The sequence below is a fragment of the Mytilus edulis genome, chromosome 11 (genome assembly GCF_963676685.1).
Source record: "Mytilus edulis chromosome 11, xbMytEdul2.2, whole genome shotgun sequence".
Taxonomy (NCBI): Eukaryota; Metazoa; Mollusca; class Bivalvia; order Mytilida; family Mytilidae; genus Mytilus; species Mytilus edulis.
Window position 1 is genome coordinate 33,211,568 of NC_092354.1, and position 16,168 is coordinate 33,227,735.

General features: G+C 32.4%; 1 long non-coding RNA gene and 1 pseudogene across 2 annotated transcripts; both read right to left on the bottom strand.

Annotated features, from left to right (window-relative positions):
- Positions 1-914: 914 nt before the first annotated feature.
- Positions 915-12,672, bottom strand: LOC139494207 (uncharacterized; annotated as a pseudogene).
- LOC139495492 (uncharacterized) lies at positions 3,444-10,509 on the bottom strand. 2 transcript variants are annotated; one of them, XR_011657364.1, is made up of 3 exons: positions 10,216-10,509; positions 5,438-5,528; positions 3,444-4,417 (listed from the first exon to the last, which is right to left on the bottom strand). It is a non-coding gene; the product is annotated as an uncharacterized lncRNA (long non-coding RNA). The 2 variants fall into 2 exon arrangements; XR_011657363.1 differs by lacking the exon at positions 10,216-10,509 and adding an exon at positions 7,342-7,613.
- Positions 12,673-16,168: the final 3,496 nt, after the last annotated feature.

The window sequence follows — 16,168 nt, forward strand, 5'->3', positions numbered from 1 at the left end:
ACATGCCAGGTGACAATATTATTAAGTTTCATTAAGTTTGGAGCATTTTGAAAATATTTGACATTTTTCCAGTTTCCATGGCAACGGTAGCCATTTTGGAAATTCCAACTTCAAAAGTTTCATGCAGACTTGACAGTCAACAATCAGTGAGTTTCATTACTTTTTGAGCATTTTGAAATTATTGAAATTTTTGACATTTTGGCTGGTTTCTATGGTTACACAGACCATTCCAAATTTCTAATGGCAGATACCACATTGGTACATGGGAGGGAACATACCATCAGAGTTTCAATGGATTTGACCTACCCTTTTAAGGAAGTAAATGCCACTTTTAGGTGTTTTTTGGACCATTTTAACCATTTTTGCATTGTTTCCATGGTAACGGCAGACATTTTGGAAATTCCAACGCCAAATTCCACATCTTACAATGTTGCTCATCGTTTCTGTGAAGTTTTATTAAATTTGGAGCATTTCCATATTTTGGAAATTTTTGGTGTGGTATCCATGGCAGCATAGCAGTTCCAATGATTGCCAAAATCATCCCAAAGCAGTATATAGTGGGCACCTACATTGTATTAAAATCTAAAGATTTTAAGCTTAAGCATTCTCAAATAATTCCCTTAACTCTAAAACTATATTTTTTCACCATTTTTTCGTTTCCATGGTGATGGCAGCCATTTTTTTAGTTCCAATACCGGAAAGACACAGGAAAGTCAGGGTTCCTTGTTATAGTGCACTATCATTCAGATTGGTTCCTTTGGCTCTGAGAAAACTGCCGGACAAAATTAGGTGGAAGAAAAATAATAATAATAATAATAATAATAATAATAGGGAAAAAGAAACAGGAAAAGCAATATGTCACCCGACTTTGTCGATCGGGTGACATAATAACATATACAAATTTGTTCTAACGTAAATAAAAATCAGTATAACGTTGGAATAATGTACTTGACGTCGATTAAAGTTTGTTGACATTCAAAAGTTTACTCTTCTCCTGGTGCTTGACAAAATGCAGCCTGATGTTCCTTCCTAGCATATGGACGGACTTTTGAATATAGATATTCATGCCTGGTACGTGAAAGTCCGGCTGCAGGAATAACTTCAGGACGATCCAACGGATCGAACTCTTCTAAGGGTCGGCGAAGAATGTTTATTTCTTTTTCAATCCCATCGCATTTTTCTTTAACGATAACAATACCCGGTTTGTCATGACGGAAGACGAAATGATGATACTTTCTGATACCTGGAACAGGTTTAAACAACGCAGATAAAAAAGATTTCCAATCTCTCCATTGTCAGGTTATTTCATTGTTCTCTTGGTTATACTGAACAACTTCATTTGATGATGATGATTTTCGGAATACGTCCGCGCAGCGATGTTAAGGGCATTTCAAGAAATTTCCCATTTTTATACACAAGAAACATCATATTGAACTCAGAGATATTTTTCTCTGTCTAAAAGTCAAAATACACGTCAAAGGAGTAAACGGATGGAAAAGGGTCTATTCTGATTTACATTCCAAACTTTTATTTTTAGAAAAATATAAATACACTAGTGTCACGTGACTTCAAACTGAAAGTAACGACATTTTCCAAAAAAGTCAAAAGTGCAGGTTGAAGATGATATCGGATCACCCTGATTTTGGTCTCCCTGTAATCGGCATACATTGTTTTACTTGAAAAGTGCTGCTACTAGTTTTTTATTAGATGTTTTGTAAATAAAAAGCAATAAAACATTGAGAATTTTATCGATTTATTGACTTTTTGGCACTTCGGGTTGTAAAATTTCCTTTACACGAACGCTAAATAACTTGTAGCAGCACTTTTTGAAAAATATGAAATGTGGCCTTTCTACCAATATCAGAATGTAGTGGGTTGGTATAGCTCTTGTACCTGCACTTTTCAATTAATTTAACGTGTAGTAACATAATCGCCATGAAATGCAAGAAAAAGGCGTTTGAAAGACCCTGTAATACTCGGATCGGCTGACGGAAAAACTATGTGTATATTTTGTTTTCACCGGCGTTTTATGTAATAATATAATTGAGCGAATAAACAAATATGCTCTTATTGCTTGCTTTATCATTTGAAGGAAACAAATTCAGAAATATTCAGGTCATTATTATGTTCATGTGTAGCACTCCAAACGTCGATTAGTGTTGGGGCACACAGCCCTCCCCCTTTTTTTATTTCAAATTCGCCACCTGGTGTGCTTGTATTATAGCTCCGATTTCACAAGTGTATGTTCATAATATAAATTAATAGATTCCCCTACTATGTCTCTTCTAGTGTTTGTGTATTGTAAACCATTAACATTTTACTGAAAACAATTGCATTTTCATAAAGAATTCAGAATTCATTATTTTTTTGTTTGATCGGTGTCATTGGCAATTTTAAAATTTAAATAAAATAACCTACCTGCAAAAAATATTCAAATTTTACTTGTTGAATATCTGCTGTTAATCAAGTGATGGTATCAATTTGTTAATCATGATTTGGAGGTCTTTTTGAATTTATTTTCATGAGGGGGGGGGGGGCATACGCAGGGTGATTTTTTTTTGCCTCTAAATGTTTGATTTTTCAACAGTTGTCAGGCTAGTTAATTTTGTATGGCTTGCTTTTTTTTTATGTCCCTTGTTATTTCCTGTATTTTGTTGGACAGAATTTTCCTTTTCAACCCATTCATTGGTATTTAGGGCAAAATTTTACTTATTCAACATTTTCAAAAGTTTTAAAAGTATACATTTTTACCATGACGTTGGAAATAGTGACTTATTTTTTTATGTCGCTTATTTCGTATTAAAATCCTGCCTACTGTACAAAGTGGCCACCAATACTAATGGACAGTCCAAGAAATAGCTGCAAGTGCTTACGTGACATTCAGCACAATCAACATGATCAATCGTGTTTTCATTGCTGAGATTGGAGCCAACTTTTCTGTCAGAATAAAAGAAATTCTATGTACAATGTACCAGTATATATAACCTATCTTTACCTGACCCAATCACAAAAGTAACACAACTTAATTGTAATTGTTAATCAAAACTTCATTGGCAATTATACCACATCATCTTATTTTTGTATCAAATTCTAGCTGTACAGTCTGTACTATGTACATAAATATGATACACGTAAATTTATAATAAGAAGAAAGTAATTTCTGTCTGTGTGTTGGGAATGCTTTCATTGCCATACATGTATACATTGTAATGTGGTAATCAAATGAATGAATCATGATATAGGGGACTGGACAAATATAATATAATTCCGATTTCCCAAGTATACATTTTTGTACATGTACCTGTAGAAAAGTTAGATACGCATGAACATGTATGTAAATGTACATATGTACAAAATAGCAGCTACATGATATAAATGCAAACTAAGAAAAATACCCATTTTTTTTTTGTTCAAACATTGTGTGGCTGTTACACTTGTAGTCTTGTACAGAGGTCTTCCTCAGTATTGAAGGTCAACATCAATATGACCAACAACTGCAATCAAAACACTTTATTATGCTTTTGAACCTTTTGTAAACCTGTAGTATGTGTGTTATGAAATGAGATTGAAATATAAATAATGACAAAATATGATTTTCTTGTTCTCTGGTGGCCAATACATAAATGTACATGTATAGGACAATTTGTTCCCTGATGGAGAGTTGTTTCATTGGCAATCATATGTCATATTCTTACTTTTATTATTACATGTACATGCAACTCCATTAGTGGTGCATCAGTGAATTGCATGCATACATGTACATATCTCATGAAAATGTACATATCTGTAGGTTTACTGGTATGATTAATATTTATATTGAATTGCCTGTAATCGTCATAAAAATAACAAAACACTCATGTAAGTCTTATAAATGAATATTTCAAAATTCCTCTTTACCATGTTTACAATTCAACTGAATAACATGTCTATTTGTAGATCTCTCACTCGTCTTGGTTAGATATTGCAGTTTTTTTCATATATTTCATGAAAGAGACAACAAATTACATTTTTTACATCCATGAAATACAATTTTTTAACTGAAATCCTTTTTGAAGCTCCTATATATATTCTAAGAATATTCAGAAATCTCCGAACTGCTGATATCATGTATATTTGGAATTCATTTTAACTGAGGTAATAAAATCAACTTCAATAATGATGAAAATTAATATTCCTTGTTTTTTTCAGCATCAAAACACTAAATTCCAATTCATTTGGTCTTTAAACATTCAATGCTTCTGCTTAGTACGGTACATTATGTAGAATTGCTGTCTTTTTTCTATTTTTCACGGACATATTTGGTAGCTTTCTAAACAAATTTTAATCAGATCTTCCATAATCATGATAATGGCCATGATGAGTTATATAATAAGTAACTTTTAACTGGTGTCTGACTGCAGGTCTAAGGTCTTTATCCCTGAAATATAAAAATCCAAATATAATACATGTACAATGTATATATCAAATGAAATTTTCAAAATGAAAAAAGTAATCAAAAGTTTGTGCAAACATACTTCTTCAAAAAGGTACAATTAAAATGCTAACAAAATAATTCCCATCCTTTTTTACCTGTAGTATATAAATGTCTTCATTCAACATTTGAACAAAAATTAAATTTTCCACACACATTTTAAAAAAGCGCACTATGCAATAAATATTTAAATTTATGTAATTTATATCTCCTTTTCCAAATGTGAACAATGACAGGAATACTTCAATATCAACATGATCAATATCAGTAATCCACAAGAAATTTTAGCTAGCAAGTTCAGTATATTATTATAGGTGTATCTGTCATGTCTGTGTTTATAAATATTATTGCTGGTACAGACACTTCATTTTTAATTAAGAAATTATCATGATTTATATTGGGTACATTATTGTATTGCAATTCTTGAAGAATGGAAAATTGTGATATTAATAATTGCTATTTCAGAAAATATCTACATACTTGTAGTTACTTATTTGTCATGCATGTACATGATGTATAGATTTCAGAATGTCAGTTCTTATAAAAATGAGATACATTTTGTATTTAAAGTTGCCTTTTAAAATCATTGCCATTTAACATGTATAAAGTTCTAAATTTACATCATACAATCTTCTCACGATGTAAGAAAACAGTAATTTATTTGCACGTACATGTATTATAAGAACAGGAAGAAAAGCCTGGCTTGCTAACATATTTAACCGTTATTAAACAATCAACTTAAACCCCGCCACATTCTGTATGTATGTGTCTGTAATTAAGCACTTGTTGTTTGTTTGTTTGTTCATTCATTTTTTTCCCACATAAATTAGGCCATTAGTTTTCTCCTTCAACATGTTTATTAACATTTATGATTTTGGGCCTTTTATGTGTTTTTCTCATTGTTGAAGGCCATAATGCCTAAATGGTGACCCATAGTTTTTAATTGTTGCAGGATAAACAATTTACCTGTCTATAATAAAGATTCCAAATTCAAACCATTACTTTACATTTCACCAAAGCTTGAATGGCATACTCAGTCCTGTAATTCTCAGGCGACCTAAAAGAAAAAGATTATAATATACTTTAGTTTTAAAATAAGAAGCATGAAAAATTGATAACAACACGTTTAATAATTTCATGCGTCCAAAGTGCTTTTCTGGATTTACTTTCATCAGGAACACTCATCAAAGCCAAACATTTAAATTCAAAGATGTATAAGTACAAACAAATGAAGTACTGAAACTGTTACAGAGCTATATATACAAAAATAGTATGAACCTGTGTATACATGTAACATGTATGACTATCTGTGTATAATCATCATGATAATGAATCATATATTTTTTAAAATAAAGAAATTACTTTTGCCACACAAGTAATGTGCAATAAATAATGCAAATTAAATAAACCCATGATACGTATACGCATGTTGCTAATGTTTGTTTGCTTGTCTTAATGTTACTATTATGATTAAATAGAAGTGCTGAGAGCACTGCTCAAAATAGTCAGCTCCCTCCCCCAACAAAAAATATATAAAATAATCTGAAACAAACAAGTGAATCTGTGAGCTACATGTACTGATCGCTTATGATACCCTCATAAACTTAAAGAATTTTAAGGTACACAGGAAGTTGTTGAATGATGAATATGAAAAAGCATCACAAGGTATTGCTGATTCATACATTTATAAACCCTGAAAGCATATTTTAGAAATCCTTGTTATTTTCCTGAGAAAGATGGACGAAAAAAATTCATGGAACAGACAGACAGACTGACTTTAATATAGTCAGTCTGTCTAGATATAGATGTATAGGAAGATGTGGTACAAAATATATGAGTGCCAATGAGACAACTCTCATTGGCGAATCCAAGGGGGGGGGGGGGGGTCTGTTCCGGGGGTTGGAACCCCCCGTTTTTTTGGCCGATCAATGTATTTGAATGGGGACATACAGTTGGAACCCCCCCCCCCCCCCCCCTTTTAAAATGGCTGGATACGCCCCGGACTCTCTATCCAAAAATCTGGCTGTTTTAAAGATGTATCGATAGAAATAGAAACCGTATACATTTGCAATTGTACCCGCACTTTTTTAAAGATGAAAAGTTTTGGTATGTAAAAAGATAAAATCCTGATAACTAGAATAAGTAAATCTAAAATAAATAAAAATCATGAGCATAAGGGAGCTTATGTTACAATATCAGCTAAGTGTCATGAAAAACACTTGTACATGTATGTGTTGGTCATTTTTTGTATCATCAGTAGATTGAGGTAGACTTACATTCACAGCAATAAGAATATGAGACCCTCCCCTCTCATCTATCGGTTTGACCGTTTCTAAACAGCTGTTTAGTTTAAAAAGTGATCCACACAGTTGTCTGTTGTAACAGAATACACAGCTTTATTACAAGTGGGGCTTTTTTCTGCCTCTTGGTCATGTGGTTTCACAAAGAAAATTTTACAAATACCATTATAGCTCGATTCTGTTTACTGGGGATTTACATGTAGCTTTGAGTAATGGATTTAATTCCAACCAACACTGAACAGGGACACAATTCAGATATTTGATGTCAAACATGTACTCTATTTTTTAGAGGGAAAATGCATGCAGTGACTATTCAATTTTAATACTGATAATAATATTATATATATATATAAAAATAATATGTTAAAAGTAGGCAGTCGTGATGAGCAAACTACATATTAATAAGCCTCAGATTATTGCTTCTTTTAGTCTTTCCTAAGGCCAAAAAAATATATGTCTGTTTACGGTTACCTGACATACCCTATTTTTGAGCACCGACCCTTTAAATAGTCATTTTATTTCCGTCGTAAAGTGAAAAATAAACTGAACTAGAGTCAAAAGTGCATTTACATTTTTGTAGCGTTGCCAATAATATAAGTCAATTGCCTGATACATCCTAATGTTCACAATCATAACTATGGCAGCTGTTTTAAGGAAATTTCGCAACTCGTGTGATGAATTAAACACTTCGCCACCATTTTTTCCAACCAATAACAAAGGGAAATAATTCAATCTTTAAAAATACAGGTGAACTCGGCCCATGACAAGATAAAACCGCATGACTCTAAAATCATGCCAAAAAATTAAAATGAAAAAATAAAATAAAATGGAAATACCGACCTACCTACCCTATTTTTTTTATGTATGTAACCTTAAACAGACATATATTGTGTTTGCCTTATACATGTAATAATAACTTTCATACTATGAATGGCAAAATCCATTATTAGAAAGGAATTGCAGCAAAAAAATTGAAAGAAGAAATACATGCAATAACATTAGACTAATATGACTCATAGATGGGAACATGAGGAAGGCATTCCAGTTAATCTCAACAAAGCCTTTTAAGAAATAATAATATTATTTGGACTTTGTGTTTATAAAACATGGAAACACTAGCCTAGGGAAAAAAAAGCAGAAACAATTACCGGTACATTGTTTCACAGAAAATAACAAGCTGACTGCAGTCATTTTTAATGGACAAAGACTCTGCTGTCAATTGTAAACCTTCTTGAATTGCATCTGATTTTAAAGATTGTTATCTATTTATAGTAATTTGAAGGTCCTCACAATGTATAACCACACAAGTTCTGTTTTGTATCCGTTGGAGACTTTTAAATTCAAAGGACACAAATAAACACAAATAATATAGCTTTTGTTCTAATATTTTGTTCTCAATATAAAATAACAAGTTAACTGCTACCCACATCGCCAAGAAAAGAGAGAGAGTTAAAATCATGCTCGATACGGAATAACCCTTTCCAGTTCCAGAATGATACAGATACCAGACTGTGAACTAGGAACACTTATTTATAAAAAAATTAGGTATATAACAATACATCATGTACATGGACCATAATAAATATTAAATAGATATATAAAACTTTTTTTGACAAGCACGAGAAATTAAAGAGTATGACAGGAAACAGGGAAAATAAATAATGAAATAAGGGGAAATATGAACCACACATCGTACCAAACACGAAACATAGAAAGATAAAACGTCTAAACACGAAAACAAGTTGTTGACCTTCTGCTATTGTCTGTTCTATGGTTGGGTTGCTGTCTCTTTGACACATTTCCCATTTCAGGGGCGGATCCAGCCATTTTAAAAAGGGGGGTTCCTAACCCAGGACAAAGGGGGGGGGGGGGGGGGGGCTATCCGGTCTGTTCGCCCTTGGTCTGTTTTGGGAGAGGGGGATCAAGTGTACATCATACATGTATGTGGTAGAGCTCCAGATTACGTGTTCAGGGTTCCTTTTATTAGCATAAATTTAAGTGTCCAGGGCACTCCAGGTCCCATTTGAAAAAGATTAGGAAAATCACTGATATATTTAGACTTATGAAATACAAAAAATGTCAGACAATAGAGTTTGTGATAATGAATGATATTAGACATATGATGAAATCAATGGTATTTACATGTACATGTATATTAAAGAAATTCAACTCCGGTGTAAAATGTTCTTCCCTCTATTCCAAATAATTACAAGATACAGCGCCATATTACATGTAGATACATGTACATGTACGAAACATTCAAGTGGACAATGCTTTCTCAGTCTTTATCTATATTGCACACAATAATAATAGCAAAGTGGTCTATTCTTAGTCTAAAAAATTGAGACATCTTGCAAGGCTATTTTATTTTAGCTTTGAGCCTTCCTGCGAAAAATGAAATAGCTTCATGTACATGTAGCCTTGTAAGAGGTTACAATTACATCTGAACATGAACTGCTAAATTACAGACCTAGTCCAAATAATTATGATGTCTGGCAAGGCTATTTAATTTTTTTTCTTGGATGCCTTAATCTTCCTACTGGCTGTCTCAGATGAAAAATAAAAAAAAGTCTTGCCAGACGTCTTAATTATTTGGACTATTACCAATTACAGACCAACACAAAAATGTTTGTTAGGGATGATGAATTGAAATAATTATTTAAAGGTGTTTTTGATGTAGTCCAAATAATTATGACGTCTTGATATGCTAGTTTATTTTTTTTCTTTGACACCTTACTTTCGATCTTGAAAGGCTATTTTCTTTTTTTTCTTTGACGCCTTACTTCGAAACTAAAAAAAAATATAATAGCCTTTCAACACGTCATATTTATTTGGAGTAGTTTTGACATGTTTGATGAAGAATAATAAGCATGATTTGCCCCGGCAAATAAGTTTTTTTATTTGATGTGTCCTGCAGGAATATTTTTTTTACTTTGGACGAATGGCATGATGTAAATAAGTACAATGTATACATAACTGATGGCACATTGGCGGATTCAAGGGTTGGAACCCCACTTTTTTTGGCCAATCAATGCATTTGAATGGGAACCCCCCTTTGTCCTGGGTTGGGAACCCGTCCTTTATAAAATGGCTGGATCCGCCCCTGTGGCATCATGCAATTCAAATACATGTATTTGCCCTTTATAATAGTTAATGCATATTATTTTTAAAAAGGCGATAAGAGGCACAGGCACATGTTTTTTATTTTATTTCTTCATTTTCCTAAATTATCTGACACAAGATGAACGTTCATAATTTGTGTGGACCATAGGATTATCATTAACAAACACCTGTGAAGAAGAACCCCTGTGTTTCGGTGTCTTTCGTATAAAAATGATAGATACTGGCCATGGTTGAAATTAAATATTGCAACACGTGGTTATATCTGATCTATCATGCACAAGCCAGTCTGCATAATTTTAGTATATCTCTAGATTATAATACCTGAAAGCGATAAATTACACCATGATTATCCTTTTAAATCATGTTTTACCCTGACAATGGATCATATTGAATAAATTTTCCATTTGTTCTCATCAGTTTCTTCAACCAGGTCGTTTTAATCTCAACTGACAAGTGCACGGCTGCTTCAATTATCTTCAATTAACAGACTTGCAAACTGCAAGCTTCACGACTACATTGAATTTCCAAATAAGGTAAAAAGTGGGCGGAGCTTAAACTCCGCTTGCGATCTTTCTTTTGATAAATACAGCTTTCACTCAAATTATTTCCATTATTTGGTGTGAAAATACATTATAATATGATATACCCGCCATTAAACATTTTGATCCAGATAGGGGAAATAACTCCTGCACTATTTTTTATTCGGTTTTGCGGGAAAATCACCTTAATGTCGCTGCGCGCTAAATGAGATTCACAGTTTGATCGGCGGAACAGTTTTTTAGCTTGACCAAATCCAGCGTCTACCAAACATTTTGTGTGACCAGGAAACTGCATCATTAGGCTTATTTTCTGATGTTGTCCAGTTAGCACACGCCAAGCAAGATAGCCAGTCATATATCGATTTTTGTTTTCTCCTACAATAAAAGAACAAGTATTTAAATACTTTTATTTGTTGGGTGTAAAACATATTTACGCTTCATTAAATTGGTAGTTTTATTTTCAATTTAATTCCTCTAAATTGCTCAGTTTTATCTTAAATAGAACCAATGTTTTGAACAGCACGAACTCCTAATACTCCCATAGCACTTTCGGTTTTTCATGAGGTTCGTGTTGCTCAATTTTTAAACTTTAAATTGCAAGACGAAGATTTTTTTTTTAAATGGAACATATTAATTTTCTTAGTTGTGTTGTTTTATATTCTTTGTATCGGGGTCTTTTATAGCCGACTGTGCGGTATGGAGTTTTCTCATTGTTGAAGTACGTGTGTTGTCCTATAAATTCTTACATCCACTTTATTTGAACTTCAATGGATAGTTGTCTTATTTACATTCATACCACATCTCCTTATTATACGACCGCAAACAATTTTGAGGTCGTATATTGCTAATTGGTATCATTTTTACATTGGTTAAGAGTTTAATAATAAAAAAAATCAATGTACTGAAATATAAGTGAAAGTAACGTACCTGGACAATTATCACAATGGATTCCACATCAGACTCATTCAGACCATAACACTCAACAGCATGGTCAAACATGGAAATTGTTGCGTTTGGACCCTTTGTATCGGCACAATCTTTTAAAATTCCCTCATCTTCATCAACCAAATAGTTATACTGTTTCCGTTTTCCTTCAATGCATACCCCAAAAACTTTAACCTTTCTACCTGATAAAAAATACAGTTGACCGACTTGATCAGTATGATGTGGCAAACTAATACTTTGAGCAAAATCAATTGTATAGTGAACATTCTTTAAAACCTGTCCTTGATTATAGTTACTAAACTCGTCGCGCGATTTTGACAACCATCCGTTGTACAGCTCTCGTTCTCTCCTTGCAGCTTCAATATGGGATATGTAATTTTGGGATGTTTCAATTTTGTCCTCCTCGGTTTGTGCTAGAGTGACAGATTTTCGTAGCCTTTTACAAGTATTACACACATCAGAATGTAAAGACGCGAATCGTATGTGCGGACAGCAAGACGACCAGACATTTTTGAATGTTGTTAAGTGGACACTTCTAGTTCCATCTGCCTGACATGCTGATATATATGTGTCAAACACAGACTGTTTTGATTCACACGTAGGTAACAAAACATGAGGTTCTGAGTCATGTCTGTTAGGTGGGGCAGCTTGTGGTAAACCATGCAGACGAGCATAATTTTTCAAGTATTGTACTATATTTGAAATTTCCTCAAATGAAAATGCATTTTTCGGACGTCTATTGCAATTTCCATGTTTTCGTGGAGCAATACCATTAGTGTTCATGTGTTTGAGCAAAGACTTTAAATAGGACTCTCCAATATCATGCGTAAGAAGAAATACATCGCGACAAACCTCTCTGTCGTCAAAGGTATAAGCATATCTAGTTCGCTTTCGCTCTCCATATCTTGAACGGGATTTATCGACTCCTTTTGATTTTAATTTCCCCATTAAGTACATGTCTTTACCTTCTTTTGATAGTTCACGCATAGAAAGTATATGAGTTATCATTTCAACTTGTTCAAATTGGTTTATACATTTTGCAAGACAACCACAATCTCCAGTTATTTTGGCCATATTCAAATCTTCATTGTTTATACATATATTATCTCCATTTTGATGTTGAACGAAAGCTGCAGCTGCTTGTGCAATTTCATCAGTCTCGGACATATGTTCGACAGGTTCTGTGTCTTCAAGTTCATTGTTTTCATTATCATCAATATTATCATTGTCTTCATCATTGAAGTTATTTAAAGGTGGTACATGTAGATATTCCCGATAAATTTCATCTAAATCCTGCAATAGACATTTATTCATTTTAAAAGTGTTTACCAAACAAACAAAAATGTAAGCTAAATTAAATTATTATATACGATAAATAACAGATGAACACATTTTTCAAACTAAGAACAATGTATCTCTTGTGCAAAATCTCAATCTGTTCATGTTCGTTATCAATAGCGACTACTTGTATGGATTATAATAAAAAGTTTCGCCTAGATATCCCTTATAAGAACATTTATAAATCTGAATAACAACAAAATTATTTGATGTGGCCTGACTTTACATTTGTTAAGCTTCACTGGTTCAAATATTTATTGCCCCGTCTTTAAAGATTATTTTATTATTTCCAGCATCATATTAATCAAAATAAAATACGACATTATATTTTGTGAGTTTCTGTTTTTACATAGCGTAAACAAATACCATTGAAAGTGTATGATATGATTGTAAACCCGATCTTATCAGGCGCATTTTATAAAAGCCAATATTTTTTTTAATGCCGTACGGTTATCTATGTTAGCTCTCATCCTCTTCATTTGAACTTTTGTGGATAGTTGTCTCATTTGCAATCAAACCACATCTTTGTATTTGTATATAAAGGAAATAAATTTGTAATTTTTTATGACCACGCATATGTTTTCCAGTGTACACGCGTATCAGTAAATAGTGCTTTCATTTTATGGTTACGATGACTGATTTTACCGGGAGGAATATTTTTAATATGCAGTAAAAAACATATAAACGTGTTTTAAAGTTATTTACAACAGTCTCTTTCGAATGAAACTATTTTAAACGGTTTACCCGTATTTTGTCGCAAATAAAATGTTTTCTTTTAGAGCAAATGTAAGATTATTTGGGCGCCAAAGCAAAGCGCCTGGTCTTACAAATAATTTTAAAGAGCTATACTACGGGTGTTACATTAAATGACTTTTATTCATTTAAAACACTAACTTCAATTAAACATTTGTCTGTTTAGTAGTCGTGGTATCCCCTTTTGCACTTTAAAGTCCAGAGTATTTATTTCAAACAAAATTAAATAATTGTTAGTCAAAATATATCCCTAATCTCTTTTATTCATAATCAATAAAAAGTATTTGAACTGTGATTTATGACTGCTATATATAAAACATATATTTGACAACATTGTAACAGTGATCAACCAGCTTAAATAGTCTCGTGTATAAATCCAGAATTGTTCTTCAAACAATTTTCGAATCGGCACAAGCCTCTATCATTACGTAATTCTAATAACTTGTGTTCTGATGGTTTGTCTTCCGTTCTTTGTTGGTTTGATTATGAAGGGCCTATATAGAACACAGATTGTTCATCGTATGTAGGGGAATCACTCAGTGGGTAGTGCATTTAATACTCAAAGTATTACTTGAAGAATAAAGGAATTAGTGACCGAAAGAAACGATTCGAAAAAGTAAAGTTTGCATACTTGCAGAAAAAGTAAAGGAAAAACATTAATAGCAACAACACTTATTCTTTTAGTTTATTGACATTTTTTTTTTAATTTCATTTTTTTCATGTGTCCCGATGCATCATTGCAGCCCCTTATCACTTTGATAATGAGTGACCGGCCCTCTTGGTGATTCGACTTAACTTCAAAAGGGTAAAAAAAATTATGAATTGATATTTATTTGTGCACATTTTATATACTAACAGTTTACGATGCACTGCAAACCTTGTGATAATATAAAATACTTCCAGAATGTTTTCATTTGAACAAATCGATTTATTCTTTTATGTGCAGAAGTAAATGATTATTATCATCCGATAACGATTTTGCAGATAATACATACCTCAATTTCCATTATTGTAAAGTACAATACATGTAGTTCTTTCTTTTAGAGCGTGGTTAAAAAGACGGAAACATTCAGACAGGTATTCTTCTCTGCCATATTGGATTTCTTTAAGCAAACGCTCTCGTGAAATTAGCCGATTTCCCGCCATAGCATGCATTATTTCCCGCCATATGTTAAATCATTTTTTGTGTTCATACAACAATTTGGATGTATCAAAAATAGAATAGTAATCTAGCTTTGGAAAATAACTAATAGTGTTTTTTTCGTAAATATTTCAGATTTGTCATTGTTTATATATAGTATACATTGTAGAAGAAAATACATTTAATGTATTGCAACATTTAGATATCGTGGTACTACATGTACTATGAGACATTTGTGTTTCTAATCTTTCGTTTGTTTGTTTTTTTTTGTTTTTTTTTAATATTTGTACTTCTAAAAAACAAAAAAGACATATACACCGGACACACAAACAAGTAGATGGAAGGTTTTAAAAGAACTTTATCACAAAATTCAAATCATTCTGTTTAAATTTCGGATCGTAAATAATACGGTATTTTACAGAAAGAATGTACCATAAGACACACGCATTAGAACGTCAAGTAAACAATATCTCAATTTCAACGTGAAATTAATCGGTTTATCGTACTTTACCTTCTAGCGTTGACTACCGATAACGACGTCAAATGCGATAAGGGTTGTTTTTGCTTGACGGGCGTCATATATATATATATTTATCTAGAATAGACGATATAGTTCAATTAACATAAAACTAACTGTATGTGTGTATTTTTTTTTAATTTTTTTTTGGATTTTTGTATTTTTTTTTTTTATTTAATGTCCTTTTTTTTTTCTCTCCAGATAATCAGGTAGTTGACGCCAATTAACAATTTGGAATGGATGAGCATATTGCACCTCATGCATGATATAATTTGTTTTGATTATTTATTTAAATTAAACTTTTGATTTATGTTGGTGCGTAAGTTTTTTTTTTTTTTATATAAATAATTGTAAAAATTTGCTCCGACTAACAAAGAGTACCGAACTCCAAGGAAAATTAAAAAAAAAGGGAAAGTCCTTAATGAAATGGCAAAACAAAAAGCTCAAACACATCAAACGAATGGAACACAACTACCATTCTCCAGACTTGGTACAGGCATGTTCTTATGTAGAAAATGGTGGATTAGTTTTTAAAGTTTGCTAAACCTTTCATTTGTATGATAATTGCATAGCATTCCATTAACAATGCGTGGGTAAAACATTCATAATGGGTAAAAATGTCAAAAACTTGGGTACGACAGTCAACAATGAATTATAATCTTAAATACTATAAAAACAAACAACAATGTCAACAAAGGGGAACAAAATAACATAAATACACTCCATAGACAAAACACATACACAAAAATGAAAGACAAAAATTCAAAATGACCATAGCACAATAAAACACTAGCGGGATGTATAAATACCAAGCAATGTGACGCAAATAAATATCTTCTCTTGTCCACATAGTAAATGTAAGCAGAAATATGCAGAGAAGTGGAAAATGAACAGACATCTAAAGTCAACACATAAATATAGTTCAGAGATGGTTTCAGCCATTCAAATACCTATTTCAAAGGAAGAAAACATGCACTATGTTTGTCCTGGAAATGTGCTCTATCGTAAAGTTTCTAAAGTAAACACAGAAGCAAGGGACGC